Raw genomic sequence first — 21,813 nt, 5'->3', positions numbered from 1 at the left:
CTTTTGTCTGGTGAAGTTGCATTGACAGTATCTAAAACATGCCCTAAGATACTTGCTAAGTATCCTCTGTATGAATGAAGCCAGAACCAGCTGCCTGAATGAGGGAGTGAAGGAATGAATGAGCACATAATAACTCGTTGCAAGTTACGGGGGTCTGCGTGGCTCCGCTAGCCGGGGCCAGCCCGCTGTTGGGTAGAACATGGGCTGTTTCCTAGGAAGGAAGTCTGCTCGGACAGGAAGCTCAGGCTGGCTAACAAAGGGGCTGTGGAAATGGTGGGTGTATGCCACACCATCTCGGCTTTAATGAATCCCTTCCCTATCGATTTTTAGAGTCCCCTTTGAAGGAAGGGGGCACCAAGGGAGCTTGGATCTCCATGCATCAGCAGCCCGAGGGGTTTTAATTGCTTGTCCCAAGACACAGGTCTGAGGGGAAGGGTTCTAGTTGGCCCCAGGCCCAGAGCGACATAAGTTTCCTGGAGAGTTAGAAATATCACTTCCCTTTCTGCTGGCTATTCGGGCAAAGGCAGCCAGGGAGACAGGGTCTACTTTGCAAGAGATAAAAAGTGATGCTGGGGGGTGGGGGGCAAGGATTTGAGTCCACAAACACCCTGGCCAGGCTGGGGACCAGGCAGGGCTATGACACAGGCCACCAGGTAACTGACCTAGGGCCACGGTCTCATTATGTGCCGCCCTGTCCCAACATGGCCTCCACTTGCTCACCTGGAATTAGAACTTATTTAGCCTGGGCGTCAAAAGGCTCCCCTACTTTTGTTTCTCACATTTCAAATGAGGAAACAGGGGCTCAAGGAGGGCTGGGGCTGCCTCCATCACGCAGCAAACTAGCCCATGAGAACAGGGCTCACGCTGGGGCCTGGAGCCTTCTCTCCTAGAGCTGCTGCCTTTACTCCCCGCGTCAAGGGCGTGCCCCTCCAAACTGCGAACTGCCAAGCGGATGTGTTTCCTGCTCTGAAGAACTCCCCTTCTTTGATGGTCCCCTCTTCCCAACAGGTGGAAGGATTTGGGTGGAGAGGGGCCACCCACTCTTCTTTCCTACTCACAGGGAGGTTGGGAACCAGACCCTGGACCCTGAAGCGCCTTCCTTCATCCGCCCTGGCAGTGTTGTGCACCCCGCAGTGTGTGCAGACAGTAAGCACCCCATTCCCAAGGTGTTTAAGTTGAGGATGGAGGGGACACAGGGGACTCCACCCTGGCAGGCTTAGCTGCTAAGGTTCTTGCTGCCGGCAGTGCTAGGGCAGGGAGAGGAGGAGGAAGCTGTGGTGATGCACGCATGCCCCAGCGCCTCCAAGGACTCTGGGTAACTGCTTCAGAACTCCCCCAGCCCCACGAGGGTTGCCAAAAATCCTTCAGCACCTGGCACTGCCTTCTCCTCCTCTCCCACATGTCCCAGGTGAGAAGGGGCTCTTCGGGGTGCCCATACCCTGCCTGCCTCCTAGTCCTGGCCCATAGCAGCCCAAGGGGAGCCAGGGGCTTCCTCCTCTCCCCAGCATGGTTCCAGATGCCCCCCCCCCCCCCACCTCCAGGGGCTCTGGACATGAGCAGACAGGCCACGGAGGAATGTCTGGGGAATATCCGAAGGTGGCAGCCGGGGCAGGGCAGGAGTGGGAGGCCTGATGTTGAAATCAGAATCTGCAGAGCTGAGCTCAGCAGGGCAGGGAGAGAGCGCTCCGAGGGCCTGCTGTAGAATCCAGGGAAGGGTCACCATCCCTCCCTGGGTGCTGGTTGAACCCCACCCTCTAGCGAAGACATCCAAGGTGACACTGCACCTCTTTGTGGCCGGGGGCACCAGGTCTCCCCAAGTCTGACCTTACTCATCTCCTAGGAAGGTGGCACTGGGTCAGGCAAGAGGTCTACACACCATTCGGTCAAGGCCAAGGGGTGGCTTCTTAAGCAGTGGGCCAACAATGGCTCCGTAAGGGTCCATTTCTTGGCGCTTATCTATAAGGCTATCATTTATTGGTTAGACTGGGGACTTCATAAAGGCAGGGACTTTTGAAATTTTGTACCTGGCCCATAGTAGATACTCAACAAATATTTTTTTTTAATTTTATTTATTTATTTGAGAGCGACAGACACAGAGAGAAAGACAGATAGAGGGAGAGAGAGAGAATGGGCGCGCCAGGGCTTCCAGCCTCTGCAAACGAACTCCAGACGCATGCGCCCCCTTGTGCATCTGGCTAACGTGGGACCTGGGGAACCGAGCCTCGAACCAGGGTCCTTAGGCTTCACAGGCAAGCGCTTAACCGCTAAGCCATCTCTCCAGCCCCCTCAACAAATATTTGTTGAAGACTAAGGAGGTAAGTCAGCAAGTTATTAGCCATGGTGGAAGGATTTCTATTTACTATATAATTTCGATATTCCTTGACTGTTCTTTAAGTACCATGCATTATTTTTGTGACCCAAAATAGCCATAAGTGCTTTGATTTTGAAGTTAAGATAAACCCGAAGTTAAGACTCTCTTCCTGAAAGGTGCTACAAACCATATTCACGAACTGGAGAGATGGCTTAGCAGTTAATGTGCTTGTCTGTGAGGCCTAAAGGACCCAGGTTCAACTCCCCAGAACCCATGTAAGCCAGATGCACATGGAGGCACACGCATCTGGAGTTCATTTGCAGTGGAAGGAGGACCTGGCACACCCATTTTCTCTCTTAAATAAATAAATTAAGCTACCCTCTATTCTTTCCCTCATGGCCTGTTTCCTGCCTCTGATCCTCAGTAAAAAGCAAAGCTGGGCACATCATTCCCTTGTTTCAAATCTTCCCTTACTCTCCAGGGCCACCGGGATAAAGTCCAATGCTTTCTACTGGCATGCAAGGCTTCAGATGAGATGTGATTCCCGAAAATGCCCTGTGTGGTCTCCGGTAGGAGGTTCTGAGCCACCTGGCCTGGGTTCTTTTTGCCTGTCAGCCTTCTGTAGTCCTTGTTTCTGCAGAGCCAGGCTTTTCTACTTTACTGGTGGTCCTGGTTCTCCCCCATGACCCACATGACAATCAGCATGCCAGGCAGTAGCTTGGGGCCAGCCTGAAGGTGGGAGAGAAACTGCCAGGTTGTGGACCAATGCTCATTTGCCCACCAAGCTCGGGGCTGTTCCAGGGAGATAAGGAATGCAGAGCTTGGGTGCACTGGAAAGGGAGGTGAGGCCCCAGGAAAAGGCGGCTCAGGCTGGGCTCTGAAATAGCTCTTGGTCCTGGATTGGCTGAGCACGGGCTGCTGTGGTCTGCACGCCGTGCCCCTCCGAAGTTGCATATTGCAGTAAGATCCCCGATGTGATGGCACCAAAAAGTGGGGCCTTTGGGAGGTGATGAGGTCGTGAGGACTCATCTTAGAATTGGGATGGCTTAGCCAGGTGTGGAGGCACACGCCTTTAACCCCAGCACTCAGGAGGCAGAGGTAGGAGGATCGCCATGAGTTCGAGGCCACCCTGACACTACATAGCGAATTCTAGGTCAGTCTGGGCTACGGTGAGACCTTACCTCACAAAACAAACAAACAAAACTAACTAAATAAATAAAGGGATGACTTCTCTGATAAAGAGGCTGGAGGGAGACCTGACGCCTCTCCCACCAGGCAAGGATACAGCAAAAAGGCACCAGCAACGAGAACAGACTCTCACCAGCCACCATGTCTATGGACGCAGCTTCATTTCATCTCAGACTCTCCGGCCTCCACAACTGTAAGCCCTACGTTTCTATCATTTATAAACCACCTCGTCTGAGCTGTTTTGTTACAGCAGCCTCAACACTGCCTGCCCCCTGCCTCAGTTTCTCCAGCTGGAATGAGCAGTGCCTGCAGGCCTGAGATCCAAGCCGTGGCTCCTGATGGCTCCCAAGTGCAGAGAGTCCACGCCCCCTCCCCTTGGGCCCCAGACAAACCTGGGAGCTGGGGTATGTAATTGAATTTGGCCTAATTACCTCATTGCAATGAGGTACAACCAGTACCAACAGAGCCCTTGGTGTCTGGTGGCTGGAAGCCAGGAGCAGAGAGGCTGCTCCACTGAGCCACGCTCAGAGCCCATAACTTCTTGGATGCACAGATCCCCAGGAGTGGGTGGCACTGCTCCCATCGTAACAAAGGAGGGTTACACCTTGCACAGAGATACCAAGGCAGAAGGAGATGGGAGATTGGAACCCATATCCTCAGCACCTGGGCCTCAGCATACATTCTTCCCTCTAACTGGAATAGCATTCCCTGCCCTCCTCTCTGGGTGGTTTTGCTCTCTTGAGTCTCCTAGCAAGGGGTCATTTTCTTGGTCAAGCCTTCCCTAAGCTGTTAGCAGTGACGGTTCCCCACTGACCTTTGTAGAGGCATGACACTCAGGCTGAGGCATCCGTAGGGCTCACTGAAGGGCAAAGATGGTGCCCACTGAATCACAGAACCAGGCACAGGAGGCCCCTGAGGTGGGGGTTTCAGATATAAGCTTTTAGGAGGCAAAGAGATTGGCTCAGGGTCCCTACTTGCAAAGACAGAGCTGTGAGAGTCTGGACCTGGACAGAACAGGCTAGCTTCCCCAGAAATAAGCCTCCCATGCAAAGCCCCTCAGCGGACAGTCGTTCGAGGGCCTACTGGCATCTGGGCCTTAGCAAGCCTCCTCCCTCTTTCCTGGGTGCAGACAGAGCTGGGACCCAGGTGTTCTGGGCTGCTGCAGACCGCCTGCCATTGGCTGGCTGGATGGCTTCCAGCCACTCACCGACCTCTCAGAGTCCCAGCTTCTGAAGGTTTTTGTAAAGATGAAAGGAGAGGATGTGTGTGTCATGTTTGCCTAGTTTCTAGAACACAGTGAGGACTCAATAAAATTTAGTTCCTTAATTGATTAGTCATAGGACAGGCTGAGCATCTCCTATCCAAAGAACTGTGCCTGAGACCAGAACTGTCTCAGATTTATTTTTTCTTGGGTGGGGGAGAGGCTAGTGAAAGATTTGCATATACACGGAAAAATGCAACTTGGGGAGGGGATCAAAGCCGAAAACAAATCCCTGCCTGCTTTATAGGAACCACATGCACATAGTCTGAAGGTCACTTTACAACGCACATTTAATACACTCCCGTGTTTGCGTTTTGTATGTCGGTATTTCTTTTTGAGGCCCCCTCAAGTAGCATGGATTTGTACTTTGCATGTAAGCGAAGATGACCTTGAACTCCTGAGCCTCACGGCTCCACCTTCTCAGTGCTGGGATTATGGGCATGTGTTATTACCAAGACTGGTTGAGGTTTTCTGCAGTGTTGGGGATTAAAGCCAGGCGCTTAGCCTAAGCACTTGCCAACTGAGCCACATCCCCGGTTCTGCGCTGGCGTTTTGTTTGTTCGTTTCTGACACAGTGAGAGAGCAGGACAGAGAGAGGAGCAAGAGGGAGAGGGAGAGAGAGAGAGCTGGTGATAAGGCATCAAGCCAGCGCAATCCAACTCCGGATGCGTGCACCACCTTGCCTGCGTGTGCAACCTTGCGCTCGTGCCTCCTTGTGCGTCTGGCTTATGTGGGATCTGGAGAGCTGAACAGAGGTCCTTAGGCTTTGTAGGCAAGCGCCTTAGCCGCTAAGCCACCTCTCCAGCCTTGCTCTTGTGTTTTGACTGTGATGTGTCCTATGAGCTTGAGTGTGGGGTATTTTACTCATAGCAAGCAGCCAGGCGTGATAATATATGCCTATAATCACACCACCTGGGAAGTGGAGGCAGAAGGATCAGGAGTTTAAGGCCAGCCTGGGCTACATGAGACCCTGTCTCAAAAAAAAAAAAAAATTCAGGGGCTGAAGAGATGGCTTAGCGGTTAAGGTGCTTGTCTGTGAAGCCTAAGGACCCAGGTTCGATTCTCCAGGTCCCACATAAGCCAGATGCACAAGATGACGCATGCCTCTGGAGTTTGTCTGCAGTGGTTACAGGCCCTGGCATGCCCATTCTCACTCTCTGCCTCTCTCCATCTCTATCTATCTCTTTTCCTCTCTGTGTCTCAAATAAATAAATAAATAAATAAATAAATAAATATCTTTTAAAAAAATTCAGGGCTGGAGAGATGGCATAGTGTTTAAGGCATTTGCCTGCAAAGCCAAAGGACCCAGGTTCAATTCTCCAGGATCCACATAAGCCAGATGCACAAGGTGGTGCAAGCATCTGGAGTTTGTTGACAGTGGCTGAAGGCCCTCAAAGAGTTTTGGATTTAGGAGCATTTTGGACTTCCAGAGTTCTGGACCAGTGATGCTGGCCTGGAAGGATGACGGTCGGTCGTATTTGAAGTAAGGGAACCGCGGCTGTCAGGGTAACGGCGGTGGTGGAGAGAGAGAAGCGGCAGCGGGAGGGAGAAGAGATGGAAGAGGACCTGTGGCACGTTTTGTATTGTGCCGGCCAGTCCAGCCCCTGCAAGGGTCAGGGAAGCCGGGAAGACTACACTCTGCTGTGTTCCAGGCCCTTCTCAGATAAGTCATCTGGTGGGGCTAGTAGTCCCCCAAAGCCCCCTGCACATTGACAGCAATGGTAGCAAGTCTACAACCTCAGCCCCCCCTCACCTCACACCTTGCCAACTCTTCCCCACAGGCACCGCCCTTCCTTCCCGTCCCTTCCCTGTCCACCTGAACCTCCCTCTACCCGGGACTGACCTGGAATTCACTACATAATCTCAGGTTGGCCTCGAACTCATGGTGATCATCCTACCTCTGCCTCCCGAGAGCGCCACCACGCCCAGCCCCGGGATTCCTCACAGGGGATGGGGATATTATCCACACGCACGTCTATTCTGTATCCATCACCGGCAAACAGGGAAGAAAGCACAGCTCCCCCTTATGTGGCCCCTCCAGTTTATCCTTCGTACTAACAATCCCGTTTCCTGATGTAGCAGCTGAGGCGCAGGGAGGTGCTATCAATTCCCTCAAGCCACAGAGCCACGGGGGCTACGGAGCTAGTGCGCTTGTACAATGAGGGCTCTGGGTGCGACGCTCGCCATTAGTCAAGTACGCAAAGCTTAAAGCAACTAAATACGAAAGAAGCCCAGGGCAGCCACTCGTGTAAGACCCTCTGTAGACGGATCCTTCTTGTTCCGTTAGTCTCGGCCTCACCCGTTTTTGCCTCGTACCTCAAATCATTGAAGCAACAATGCTTAGGCTGCTTCCCGAGAGCTATCCCTGAGCGACACGGAGCTGGTCAACACAGGGCCTTGAAGACCTGGGGGCTGGCAACAAGGAGCACAGCCCAATCCCTTGCAGAATCTGAAGCTCTGGCAATTCGGGGTGAGTCGGGTATGTGCCTGGCCTCATCCTTCCTCCTGCACGAGGCTGCACACTGTGAGGGCTGGTGCTCTGATCCCCAGCCAACGTCGGTGTGTTCAGCCGAGATGTCATTTCTGTGTCACCGGCCTCGCTAGGTGACATGAAAGTCCTATGTAGATTTAGGAGGCCCTTTCCCACCCGAAGCACAAACCTGGCATCAGAGGCAGGGACCGACCACACTGCTTCCTCTTCAAAGGGGCACCTTCTCTCTCTCTCCTCCCATTTGGAGCAGAGGAGCCATTCATTGTCTCAGGGGTGACCATATAAATCTCTCTCTGGGGACCACCAAGACACCCCTGTTCATACAATGGTGCACAGCCAGGAGCCCGGGCATCCTGACCACATTTCATAGCCGCTCGCTAGCTAGGCTTCCCCACGGGATCCACGGCACACCAGTCCTCTGCCTCTGCGGGGGAGGCTGGGCTTCCATCTTCTCTCCCAAGCCTTCTGCACAGATGCGCACCCTGGCCTCCCAGCAGACGCTTAATTGGGAGGAAGCGATTCTAGACATCTGGGGCGCACATCTGAGGGGGGGGGCTCAGGACCACACAGAGCTTGGAGGAGATGAGACTAAAGGCCATTATGTCACTTCCGTGGCTGAGGGCGCTCCAGAGGGGGAAAAGATAAATGGTAACAGGCGTTCTAGGACTGTGCTTTTGACGGCAGTTCTGGGGTCTAGAGCAAGACGCTGTGGTGTTGGTGACTCCCAGGCAGCGCTGAGCTGAGCCAGGAGGACTAGAAATGCAGGGGCTGGGGTCCTCAGGGGAGAGGGAGAGACAAAGAACATGCGGAAGAGAGAGAGGGAGAAAAGAAGGACAGAGTGAGAGAAAGGCAAGAAGAGAGAGAGAGAGAGAGAAAACTCTTGTTCAGCCTCCATCCCTAGGAAATGGAGCCCACATCCCCCCATATACACACTCAGGGTCAGGGTACAAATAAATCATCTAGCTCTGACCCTGACCTAGCTGTGTGACCCTGGGCATAGGACGTAACTTCTCTGAGCTTCATTTTCCTCAGCTGAAAAAGAAGAGCGTTCCATCAGGAGCTGCTGTCAGGGGCTCTCCTATGGATGCTCTGGGCCTCATGGCTCCGACCTAGTCTAGGCTGGGTTCCGGCAAGAAATAGCTGGTAGAGGGCTTTGACATGTTGCCCCCACGCCCTTCCCAATCCAGAAAAGTGGGTCTGTTGACAAGTCTTCCTCCTGAGCATGCCCCTACCTGGAGGGTCCGGGTCTGGGAGCTTTTTGAGGGTACAGACAACCATTGGAGTCCAATTCTGAAGTCTGCACAAGACGGGCACACGGGCACTTGCATTGAAGGGGTGAATTTACCTTATTTTCTGTACAGACTTTCTGCTATCTATAATTACTAGCCAGTGTGAAAGGCAGGCTCCTAGCACCACCCCCACCCAGTAATTCCTGTTTCCTGCTATAGACAATAGTGTCTCTTCATCCCAAACAGGTGAGACTGGGTCCTTTGGAATTCCCTTCAGAAGTCCAGGCCCCAGCAGCATTTCCCCAGCTGGCCAGCCTCAACAAGCCCGAAAAGGAAGGTTCCGCAGAGGGACCTACAGTAGCATCTGCTAAGGGCCAGCCACTGACCAGAGCTCTCAGGCACAAGGTTCTGTTTCTTCCTTGGCTCAGGCTTAGTGAAGACAGCTGGCATGGCCAAGGTGGCTCTGCTTCTAGCCAGCCACCTGTCTGGCCACCACCCTGTCCCTAGGGAGGGCATTACCACCTTTGCAGCGCTTCAGCTGCAAAACACAAACACCTGGTTGCCTGGGCAGCACCTCGCCAAGGTGACGCGATCCAGATGGTCTCTAGAGAAAGACATCTGGGTTGCCAAGGAAACAGAATTGCCGCCGCTGCTCCAGCCAAAAGACCTGGATGCTAGATCTCCTGGACCCCAAGCTTAGAGACGTGGACCGCAAAGAAGGACTCACTAAGTGACCAGAAGTCTCGAGTCCAGAGCTTTGGGAGCTGCACTTTGTACCCGTCAGTTTAGGAAGCTGTAGGAGGAGGAGGTGAGGTCACAGCGGGGGCGGAGCTGAGCTGAGGCACCACTGGCCCTGCAGCCTGCGCTGGACCTCCGATGGAGTTCTAGCTTCCTGCCCTGGGTGCCAAGTGTCCTGAGACCAGCCCTGGGCCCAGAAGCCAGCTGGACCTGGCTGGAGGACTGTGGAAAGCAGAAAGTGGGAGCTAAAGGACAGGAAGTGAGAGGCCAGAGAGGCTAGGGCCTACAGTCTGACCCCTGGACTTCTCAGGGCTTGGTCACCGAGTCTAGTGCATCCAGACAGCTCAGCTGGGCTGGGTAAGAGACGCGTGTTCACACCACCACAGTGACTGCTCCTAGGAAGAGAGGGAGGGAGGGCACGGTCTCTTGATGCAGGCAGGTCAGGCCTGTACCCTCCTTCCCCATACTCCTGTTTCTTCCTTCTGTTCCTCAGTTGCAATGCACCACCTGTTCATCTCTCCTCCACCCCTTCCCTTGTCACCCAAGAGTCTGAGCTACTTTGTGTTCCAATCTCCCAGTCCAGGCTCAGGAAACATGTCTCTCTACCCTTGAACTCTGAGGACATTTGCTAGTAACAGAACCCTCGCCCAGGGCACAGAGTCGGCCCTGCTGGCCCTGTCCAGTCTAATCCAGTCAGAGCCTACTCTCCAGCCCTGCAGACCTCCAGCTTCTCTAGCTGGGCCCAGCCTCCTCTTTGAAGTGGGGAGAGGGAGAAACACATTGAGTTCCATGGAAACTACAACCAAGGGCTTCTGTAGCCCTGGCTCCTCAGACTTGTCCCCATGCTTGTCACAGGCCCCCCCCCCCCGCATGCCCTAACCCCAAAGAGGTGGGCGTAGCTGACATCTACCTTGGCTACACTGATGCCAACAGGTGCCCTATTTTCCAGACTCCAGGTTTTGTGGTACCCCCAGGTATGCCAGGCATTCCGGGAGTCTGAATCCTGGTGTTCTGGATAAAATCGGTGCCACATACATAGCAATTACCAGACACACCAGGCCCCGTTCCAAGGTTAACTTGCTTCATCTTGAGATGTCAGCACTGCTAAGAATCCCTCCTATCAACTGAAGAAACTGTGAAAGACAAAGGTTAGTGACTTTAGGTCCCACAGTTGGTAAGTAGGCGGCTGGGGACTCGCAGCCAAGGAGCTTGCCCCTGACTCCACACATTCATTTAATACTGCTCTTTATGAAAATAGTCTAGTACTTTCTGGAGAGTTCTTAAAATTAATTAGGGCCAGCCCAGGCTCTCTGTTCTTCACTGTGGGGCCATGAGTATTAAGTGTGTTCAATGATGGGAAAAGGTGGTTAAAACATACCAACAGGGACAAATCCCCGTTATGCACCTAATGCTGCTACATGCAAGAAATTCAGGTAGCCGGGCATGGTGGCGCACGCCTTTAATCCCAGCACTCAGGAGGCAGAGGTAGGAGGATTGCCATGAGTTCGAGGCCACCCTGACACTCCATAGTGAATTCCAGGTCAGCCTGGGGCTAGAGTGAGACCTTACCTCGAAAAACCAAAAAAAAAAAAAAAAAAAGTAAAATAAAATAAAAAAGAAATTCAGGTGATCATGACAGCTTGAGTCACTAGACCTTGTCTTTCCAAGGACTTCTGTTTATTATTTGTTTACTTATTATTAATTTGCTTTTTAAAATATTTTGTTACTTATGTTCAAGCAGAGAGAGCTGGAGAAAGAGAGAGAACTGATGCACCAGGGCCTCCTGCCCCTGCAAATGAACTCCAGATACAGGCTCCGCTTTGTACATCTGACTTTACATGGATACTGGAGAATCGAACCTGGACCATCAGATTTTGCAAGCAAGACCTTTAACTGCCCAGCCATCTTTCTACCTCTTAATTTGCTTTTTAAATTTTTAGAAAATATTTTATTTACTTACTTGACAGAGGGAGAGATAGAGAGGGGAACAGGCAGGGAGACAGAGAGAGAGAGGGAGAGAATGGGCATGCCAGGGCCTCTAGCCACTGCGAATGAATTCCAGATGTGTGTGCCATCTTGTGCACCTGGCTTATGTGGGTACTGGAGAAATGAACCTGGGTCCTCAGACCTTGCAGGCAAGCGCTTTACCACTAAGCCATCTCTCCAGCCCTAATTTTTTTTTTTTAATTTGCTTTTAATTGTTTTTAGATAGAGTCTCACTATGTAGTTCAGGCCAGCCACCTGAGTTCTGAGAATCACAGACACACACCAGCAACAACGGGCTCATTGTGTTTGCTGGCTTGTTTTAGACGAGGGCTTATACTCGGGTTGGTCTCAAACACTGTGAAGTTGAAGATGACCTTTAACTCCTGATCGCCTGCCACTACCAGGCAGGGGAGATGATCTGGCTTGAGCCAGAGTTCTGGGTCTTTCTAGTAACAACACTGCGCTGGTCACACTGGTTAACCTTTCCAAGCCTATTTGCTCACCTGTGCCAAAAATGGCCATGAGCAGCTGGGACCCTGATGTGGAATGAGTGTTCTATACCGAGCTAGGGTTTGCTGTGTCATGGCTGAAAGGAGATATAAACCAGCTTTTCTCATAATCCAGACGCCCTTTCCTGACCTGGCCTGGCCCCGTATGGCTAAACAGGCAAGACAGATAATAACTACTCCGCTGTGGATTCCTGTCTGTCGATCCCAGGAGGTATTTACAAGGCTGTGGCTTGCAATACTCCCTTAGAACGTTCCATAACCAGCCAGCCTGCTTCCTGCTGAGCCCCTGCTCCATTTCACCCTCACACCCTGCAATGCCCAGGAATCCTTCCTCTGGAGGTGAACGCTAAGCCCATCTTAAAACCAAAGTCCTCGCTCCCTTGATCCTCTTACCTGCTCTTTCCTCTGCAGAATTAATTGTTGCGGATAGCTTTATTAAGCCGGGGCACTCTGGGGCAGTGAGGGAGGGGGCTGTTTGGGCAAGGCCTCGATCCTGTAGGCAACTTTGGGTGGGGAGGCTGGAGGCCGATGTAGAAAAGTCTCAGAAAGGCAACATTGGTGCCTTCAGGTAGTTTTGTGGCCCTGTGTCTCCGGAGAAGCTTTTCTGGTTACTTGAGTCCTTTCCAATCTACAGAAAAACATAGATAGCTTGGCCAGAACTCTGGTCCCACTTCTGCCCCTGCCGAGACAGCCAGCTGACCCTCCGCATTCTCTTTTAAAGGGGGTGTGAGCCTGCCTTGGGGATTCACAGCGAAAGAGACACAAAGGCTGGTGAAGGGCTGTGCCCTGCGCACCATGAGCGTCGTCTCTCGCCCACAGGACGGAAGCGTTCAGTTATTTCAAACCTCCAGGGACCAGGCCATGCATACGTGTGGCATTTCTCCATATCCGCAGCCCTGTGCTTAGGGCCAGGCCAGCCTAGCGCCAGAGGCCCATCATTCCTTGTCCTTAAAAATCCTGCTCGGTCACTGTTCACTTTGAGAAGCAATGGCACAGCCACCACCTCACCTTTCTTTCTGTGGCCATGAACATGAAGGGGTGCAGACCCCTCTCTAGGCCTCCGTAGCCACCATTAGGATTGTTTCCTTAGATGGGCATCCTTAAAGGGGGCTCCACAGGTTGGCTTAGTTGGTCTTGGGTCCCAGTCAGGAAGAAAAAAACACTCCTCAACCCAGACCCAAGAAGTGGTTACTGAATATGGCAAAGAATGGTCGGTCCATCGGAAAGAGGGTGATGCAAAAATTTCCCATTTGTCACAGGGAAGTCAAGCAAGCAAGAGAAAGTACTAGCAATGCATTTGTGCAATTTGTGTAAGTGGACTAAAATCTAGCCCCGGCGATGATGAAGGCAGCCAGGGGCAGAGGACTGAGACATGGATGGAATGGTCTCACGGAAGATACTGTGGGTCCCTCGTCCACACCCGTCACTGCGCACCGCGACCTGGCAGGCATTCTCTGCTCTTGTGTGGAGGGCTTGCCCGTGCCAGCCCTCATCCTGTCTGCCTTAGGCCAGTGACGGCCAAGGAAAGTGGGTAAGTCACTCCTCCGTGGGGAGAGGACACTCTCCCGTCTCCCTGAGCGTCTTCCAGGCAAGCTGAGCCCCAGACTCCCACAGCCCACACCGCGTGTGACAACCTCACTCCACATACGTCCTTCTCTCCTCCTGTCTCACGCTCCCGTCCGGGACCGTCTCTAAGGAAGTGACATGCTCTAGAATCCTCATTGCCGGGCCTGCAAAGGGGGAAGGCATCTATGCCAGACACACGCTGCTCAGCTAAGAGCCTCCAGCAACCTGGCTCTCCTACTGTGTGCCTCCTACGTCCCCTCCATTCTACTTCGCAGATCTCTGTGCCAATCAGGAAGCTGGGGGGGCGGGGTGGGGCGGGGCTGCCAACCAGGATCTGAGCTATAGGACCTTACTGAGGGTCCAAGTTAGAAAAGTGGGGCTCATCTTGGGAGGGTTCCACACCACTCACTAGGGCCCCAGGCCCCAGAAGAAGCCACCCACCATGGGCAGATGCCTACCCTTGCCCCCTTGCCTACCCCTTAAGCTTCTTGGTTTGGACAGGCCCAAAAGGCAGACACCCGGCTGGGCCTTGGACAAGGCTGTCTTTGCACACACATGTCTCTCTATGTGTGTGTGTTTTTTTGGGGGGGGGGTTGGGAGGACAGAGATGAGCTAATTTGCAGAGATGGAGACAGGAAGAGTGGCCACCTGACAAGCCGAGGCCTGTCCCCTAGGGAACCAACACGGCTGGGCAGTGAACGGGCTGAGTCAGCCAGGAAGGAGGTAGGCTGTGTTCTCACCAGCCCTAAAAGCTCCAAGGAGTTCAGAAGAAATACCCTACAGCGGCCATCTCTTCTGCTTCAAACAGAATGTGTCCCCTGTGGAAGATGGGGACAATAAAGGAAAGGAACACACACACACACACACACACACACACACACACACACACACACACAAACACACACCCTCCCTGGAGATAAGATGCATTATTCGTATGCTGTCATTTGGGGATGGTTCCCATTTTCCGTGTCGGCTACACGGAGGGAGCTTTCGTTCCTGGTGGATCTCTCACCAAGTACAGCATTTGTTGCGTGCTTTTTTTAAAATATTTTTTTAAAATTTATTTATTTATTTATTTGAGAGCAACAGACACAGAGAGAAAGACAGGTAGAGGGAGAGAGAGAGAGAATGGGCATGCCAGGGCTTCCAGCCTCTGCAAACGAACTCCAGACGCGTGCGCCCCCTTGTGCATCTGGCTAATGTGGGACCTTGGGAACCGAGCCTCGAACCGGGGTCCTTAGGCTTCACAGGCAAAGGCTTAACCGCTAAGCCATCTCTCCAGCCCTGTTGCGTGCTTTTAAGAAGAGATCACTGACGAACTAAGCATTTCCACATGGAACCTGGCTTTAGTGGTATGACAACAACTGTATGCCCCTTCCACATCTGCCCACTCTCATTCCTGGCATGAAGCCCACCCCACTGTGTGCTCCTGGTATCTCAGAGGCCATCCTACCCCCCTTCCCCTAATTCCTTGGCTGAACACTGAGTGCACAAGTCTTCTCCCACTGTCCCTCTCTTCCAAGAGCAGAAGCAAGGCCACCGGATCCCAGGCCACAATCCCTCAGGGAGCTGAGGGAGGAGGAAAATCCAGGGCCACTGCCCTAGGACAACCTGGCTCTTGGGTCGCTCAAGGTCAGGGAGGAGGGCTAGCTTCCTAAGCTTCCGCTAGGGAACCAAGTCCTGCCTCCAGCACCAGGAGCCACGGTCCCTCTCAAAGCCTCAACTTCCTCTTCGGTAAATGAGTGCGCTGACAAGAGCCCTCCCCACCGAGATCTCCCATAGCAGTGCAGGCAGGCGTGGATGGGGCTTGGCTACTACACGGATCTGACTACTGGCTAGTTTCCAGGGACTAGTGATGAAATCCAGAGCTTATGTCCAAGTGGATCTGGCCTGGGAGGTACAGGAGACCCACGAGGAGGAAAGGAGCCAAGTCCTTTCCCACACCCCAGCCCTGAAGAGCTTGGAAGCGAGAATAGGGGCACTGTCTAGAAAGAAGTCCGTTCCTGGCCTTGAGAAGGTGTTCCATTCTGCCGAGTGGCTGGTATTTCAAGGGCAAGGTCTTGCCTGACTGTTCCCTCTGGGGGAGCCAGCCGTTGACAAATCTCCTGCAATTTGCACCCACCAATCCCGCCTGTTCACCAGGCGCCTGTGAGCAGTTTTTCACGCAGAGCTGCTCACAGCTTTGTCTCAGAGAGACAGGTCTGGCGGGTGTCCCTGAATAAGGCCATTTGTCCTCCCTGCTGACGGGAAGGCTGCTGTGTGCTCTGCCGGTGTGGGCAGAGACAGAAAGGGTGGAGGGAGGTTACGGGGCTGGGCGAAGGTGGAGGTGGGGGCCTGGCCACCAAGGGAGACTAGGACATGGAGGGGAGGGTGCTAAGAGCCCTCCATCCAGCCAGATGGTTTCCAGGACAGAGGAACACTGACCTATAACCTGCCTGCCACGCCTAACAATATCCGGGGTGACAGAAATGACCTGGCCGGACTATGGTGGCTATGTCCCATCCCAGACCCCTGAAAAAAGCCCAGACACCCATGCTGAGGTCTGAGCCCGAGGCTGCTATGCAAACTGCTGTAGAAGTCCCATGGGACTAAGTGCACCAGGGAAGGACCTGGCGTCTCCCAAACTCCTCACCGGTGGACCACAGATGGAGCAGAGCAAATCAAGACTCCCATGTATCATCCTGGGTTCTTTAGTTCTGGGGCTGGCTGGGGCCCAAGGCACGTCTCAGTTCCCCTTCTGTGATCTGCTGACATCTCCCACGGGGGCCGTGGGACGTTCAGTGCAAATAGATGTTTGGGGACCCCAACGTTGGTGGGCCATCATGCTTGGGCGGTCCTGGGGCTCGGGCTGGGCTGCTGTGTGTGAGGGTGTGCTCACAACGATGGACAGACAGGTGTATGTCCACAGTGCCAGGCTTGGGGGTAAGACAACAGGGATGGGCGGGGGGGGCGGGGGGAAACAGACAGGATTTGCCAGTCTTGGGAATGCAATTCCAAGGTTCTTGTCCCAAGAAAGCTGGGCCCTTAAACGATCAGCGCTACCCCCAGCCTGCCCCAAAGAGCAAACGTGGGCAGCTTAACATGCATTTTCTGAAGCCACTCAGCAGTTCTAAGGCCTCATCCAGCCCCCAGCAGACAGACTGTGCCCTCTGATTGACAAATACCCTCTGTTTATCCTCGGGAAAGGTTGTATATTTCTCAGGGCTTACGGGGGTGTGGGTGGGGGTGGGGGTGGGAGAGTGCTGTCTCCTGTCATACTGGTCACCCTTCTTGCATTCCATGGTCTCATGTCGATGGCCTTTTGATGCTTCTGTCAGGATGGCCCCAGGTACCCGATGCCCACCCCACACCTGTCCACTCCTACTACCTGTCAATGGCACAGTTAAAAGCCCGCAGCCGAAGATGCCTTGGAGAAACAAGAGGGACACTAAAACAGGCAGCGGACACCCCAAGCTCTGCCTGGGCTCAGTCCCAGTCTCACCGTAACTTAGGGTGGGGTGATCCCCCTCCTTTGGTCTCCCACAGTCTCCACGCTGTTATTGCAGCACGTGCTGGCTGCTCAGAGGGGTCGGCCGAGGTGAGACGGATTTATTGAAGCACGGACACTAGCCGAGGCATGTAGGGGGCTCTTGGGGACCCTTGGACACGGTGGATGCCTGGAGCTGGGCGCCCACCTAGCCAGCAGGCTGAACCGCTGTATGCCGATGAAACAGACATTTCTGCACAGCCTGCCAAGTGGCTCTGGCTGGCATGTGGCAGCAGTGGGGGCAGGAGGGGGGCATTGCAACAGCCTGGGAGGAGAGCCGGGGAGGTGTCAGGTGCTGGGGGCTGGGCAGGTGACCTTCTGCTTGAGGTGTGTGTGTGGGGGGGAGCGGCTGGCCCCTCAGGAGCCTTTCGATGAAGATGCTGACTGAATGTGTGCACGCATGCTCCTGTGCCCGCGCGTGCACGTGTGTGTGTGTGTGCGCGCGCGCAGAGGCTAAAGGCTGCAGCAGAACAAAGAGCTGGGGGCTGGGCATCCAAGGGCCCCACGTGGAGACAGCAGCCTGGGCGGCATGCTGTAGTGTCTAGGCTGCCCTCACACATACACACACACACACACACACGCACACGCACACTGCACTGCGCTCTCTCTCTCTCTCTCTCTCTCTCACACACACACACACACACACCACACAGCACTGCTCCTGGGGCCTGAGTTTACAGCCGCCACCACTGTGTGTGTGTGCGCGTGTGCGCGCAGCCTGGCGTCTCTGCCAGCCCTCCTGACAAAGCACCTCTCCTTGCAGCATGATCTCATCCCACGTCCTCCTCGAGTCCCAGCCTGGCCTCCTGACAGGAGAGACAGAAGGCAGAGGGGCGGGAGAGGCCCTCACAGATGCAGCCATGCGCACACGAGCGCGCGCGCACACACACACACACACACACACACACACACACACACACAGCCACAGGCACACACCCACTGCAGCTCCCCCCCCCAGTTATGTGTGCCACAGGCCCACATACACAGAGACAACCCTGCAAATACACCCCCCCCACACTATACACACACAGATGCATAGAGACACATTACATGTACACACTCCACAAAGCCAAATACCCCCGGGATGAACACACAGGCAGATGGCCATGCACACGCAGTGCCATTTACACACAATGCACACACACTGACACGGCCACACACCATACACAGATTTTACACAGAAACACACACACACATACAGCCACATATACCCAGCACGGGGAGAAAGTCCGAGGCCCAGGGGGACCCAGAAAGGTGAGGAGAGCCCTAGGAAGCCAGATATAGACATGGGCAATCCAGAGACGAGGCCCTCGGGGAAAGAGGGGCAGGAAAAGCCTATCAAGCAGCCAGACAGAGCGGAGCCCAGACAGACACAGGAAGACAGAAAGCTGGTTAGCTGACTGGCCACAGGCTTGAGCACAGAGCTCCAAGATGCCGGGCCTCCTGGGAGGGCTGTGAGCACCCGAGGATGTGTCAGAGCAGGGTCACGGTGGGTCACATACCCACCTTCCCACGGAGCCCAAGGAAGAGACCAGTAGGGAGGTGGGTGTGCCTTGCTGGGCACAAGGGGCCCTGGAGAGGTCAGTGGGGAGAGACAAATGGAGAAGCATGGATGGAGGGTGGCATTTATCTGGTACCCACTGTGCTGGGGCTCTCCCTCAGTGCCGTGGCATGTACTGTGGCAGCTCAGCCTCCCTCAGAACTGGAGCCTGCTGAGTGCCCAGAGGCAGCTTAACTGTGCAGCAGGTGGGGGAGGCTTCTGCACAACCCAGGCCACAGCTCTCAGAGGCCAGGTGTCTAAAAGGGTCCCAATCTGTGCCTAGTAGGACCCTTTATCCCTTGAAAGAAAGCAGATGCTGACCCCCACCCCCCACCCCAGACAGACTCCTTTCCTCCCAAGCAATAGGTGGCAAGTCAGGGCTGTCAGTGCCAACATAGGTTTAATATCTAACAAGGCTTATTCAAACGATGCTAAGCTACAGGTGTGCTGTGCCTCAGTGTTAGCAGTTGAAGAATGGGTACGCAGAAGTTGCCTGGGCCCCAAGCAGCACCGTGTGCCAGAACAGAGCCTGGGAAAGGGCTCTGCTGACTGTCCAGAGCTGTGTACTGCTAGGGAACAGGTGGCAGTGGACAAATCTCCATTTGAGGTAAAGCGACGTTGAAAACTGTGTTTGGAGGGCCGGAGAGACAGCTTAACAGTTAAGGCGCTTGCCTACGAAGGCTAAGGACCCAGGTTCGATTCCCTAGTACCCACATAAGCCAGATGTACAAGGTGGGATATGCGTCTGGAGTTCGTTTACAGTGGTCGGAGGCCCTGATGTGCCTGTTCTCTATCTGCCTCTCTTGCTCTCAAATAAAAAATAAAAATAAAATTCGCCGGGTGTGGTGGCACATGCCTTTAATCCCAGCACTCAGGAGGCAGAGGTAGGAGGATCGCCATGAGTTTGAGGCCACCCTGAGACTACATAGTGAATTCCTGGTCATCCTGGACTAGAGTGAGACCCTACCTCGAAAAACAAAACAAAAAAAAAAAAAAGAGAAACTAAAAACTGTGCTTGGAGAGCTTTACAAAGAAAGCCATCCTGGAGAGACTAATTGTCAAATGAAGGAAGGAGTGGTTTCTCAGGCCCAAGGCCAGAACCAAAGGGCTCCTAGCCCAGGATTCCAAGCAGCCCAAGGGTCAAGTGTGGTGGAATTAGCACAGATCTCCGCCTCCAGGCAAGAGAATGGAGTCCCAGTCTCAGGTCCACCACTTATATAAAATGTATGATCTCAGGCCAGCCACAGGACAGGCCTGAGCTCGTGTCCTCATCTGTTCATGCAGATAGTGTCCTGCATCACACAAGGCTGAGCATGCCATATAATGCCCAGTACATGCCAGCAAAAAAGAGGCTTAAAAGACTGGGGGAGGGGCAGGGGCTGCAAAAGGGCTGAGCTCTTCTCCTCTACTGGGGAGCAGATGGGATTTCCGAAATAACCGACTTCTTTAGTTCTTGCTCCTACCCTACCTCTGCCTTACATTTTTTTTTTTTCTTGCTTGCTTGTTTTTTTTTTTTTTTAATGGTTTTTGTGAGGTAGGGTCTCACTCTTGCCCAGGCTGACTTAGAAGTCAGTATCTGTTCTGTTCTTTTTGCTAGCAGAAACAGTCGCTGCACAGTGAGATTTTTTTTTTTTGCTTTTTTTCTTTTTAGCCACATTTCTACTGCTCTCAGACCTGTAAGACAGACCCCACCATCCATGTTCAGCTGCTGTTGCACTGACTTAACCAGCTTTCTCTCTGGCCAGAAGGCTTCTGCCTCTGGCTTCCAGAACTTTCCTCCTTGTCTCAATTCTGACACAAAGCCATGTTCCTTTCCCACCCCAGGACCTTTGCACAGACTGCTCCCTTCACCTGTGAAGTCTGTTTGTTGTCCCATTTCTTCTCCCACTCAGCTCTTTCTCAACTTTTGGAAGCTTCCCCCACCTCATGCCTCCCAAAGCTCTCCCGGCATTCTCGAGTTTTCCTTCACGGCACTTAGCACAGTTTGAACTTACAGACACCTAACAGGTGTGCAAATGTCACGAGTGCACCTGGAGTAGTCCAATCGCTGGCTGTCATTTGTTTTCTCAAATAAAGTTTTATTGAAACTCTCCACAGCCATCCCTTTATACATCATCTATGGCTTCCTTCACACGGCCCGCCAGGCCTCAGAGATGGCCCCTAGTCCTTTATGGGAAAGTTTGTAGAATCCCACCTCAACTCTAGGTTTGACACAGGACTCTGTCCCATTTCTTGGTGACCTCAGTGCTAGTCGGCGCCTACACAGAACAGGCACATGAGAGGCGGGTTTCTTTACCAAGTCACAAGTTTTACCGTGTCTGACCGCAGGAACTTAGTGTCGAGCCTGCAGACTCTGTCGTGAACGGAAGGGCAGGACTCTCTCTGGAAATCAGGTCAACGTGACAGCAGAAGGGCTCAGCGTGGGGGACACGGGGTGGAGAGGGCCTCACGAGACCGTCATGCGCTTCTGTGCGTGTGAACACAGTCCACGAGTGTGGACTCCAAGCGAATGAGGGAGAGTGTGAGCCCATATTCAAAAGGTTTATGGAAATACATGGCGAGGTGGCCTTTGAGGGCTTTCATGGAAGCTGTCTGGAGATACACTTCAAAGAGCTGATGGACGGATTCAATGAAGATATCTGTTCACTGTTACACGGAAGACATACTGTCCCTTGCAACTACTTTCATTGGGTAATATTAACACCACCCAGACATGCTAGGCGTTTTACGTGTTTCTAGAACTTACCATGACCCCTGTAAGGCAGGTCTCATTATCACTCCTACCTTCCCAAGGAAATGGACTGAAGGTTAGAGGGGAGCTCCCCCCAACACATACTCAAGAAGTGACAGTCAGATGGTCACAGGCTTGTGTGGTGGCTTATGCACACCTGCTGCTTAAATAAGTTTATGAGTCTGTTAGCAGAAAAATTGGATTTTGGGTTTTTCTTCTTCTTCTTTTTTTTTTTTTTTTTTAAGGACAGGGGCTGCCTCTTTTGACCAGGATGGCTTCAAATTCCTAGGCTCAAGCAACTCTCCTGCCTCAGTCTCCTGAGTAGTTACGGCGATAGGCATGTGATACCGCGGCCAGCTCAAACTATATTTGTAGCGTGTTTAGAATCTCCATGGACAGAATTCTGTCAGTACTTGCCTCAGCCCCTTACAGAACACAGGCCCTGTGCAAGGACAAAGTCGCAATCAACAATGAAGTAAGAAGAAGTAAGCTTTTAGGAACACTGAACCTATGATTTACTTTACATGGGTTTTGGATGAATGAGTGAGTGAATGAATGAATGATGTAAGGGTCACCATGAATGATGACTCAAGCTCAGAGCTGCTGTATAGCCCTTCTATCTTGCCTCCTAGCTATGCAACCTCCCTGACCCCAGGCTTCAGTTAACTTACTGGCACAACAAGATGACTCAGGGTTATGCCAAAAGGTCACTGCAAGTGATGGAACAAGACAATGCC

At 53.1% G+C, this 21,813-nt stretch overlaps 1 protein-coding gene across 3 annotated transcripts in view; it reads right to left on the bottom strand.

The window, feature by feature from the left end:
* Zmiz1 (zinc finger MIZ-type containing 1) overlaps positions 1-21,813 on the bottom strand; it is a 233,118-nt gene that overhangs the window by 73,111 nt on the left and 138,194 nt on the right. The window lies entirely within an intron of this gene.

The sequence above is a fragment of the Jaculus jaculus genome, chromosome 18, assembly GCF_020740685.1.
Source record: "Jaculus jaculus isolate mJacJac1 chromosome 18, mJacJac1.mat.Y.cur, whole genome shotgun sequence".
Classification (NCBI taxonomy): Eukaryota; Metazoa; Chordata; class Mammalia; order Rodentia; family Dipodidae; genus Jaculus; species Jaculus jaculus.
Note: the sequence above shows the minus strand (reverse complement) of the source record. Positions and strands in the feature narration are given on the sequence as shown.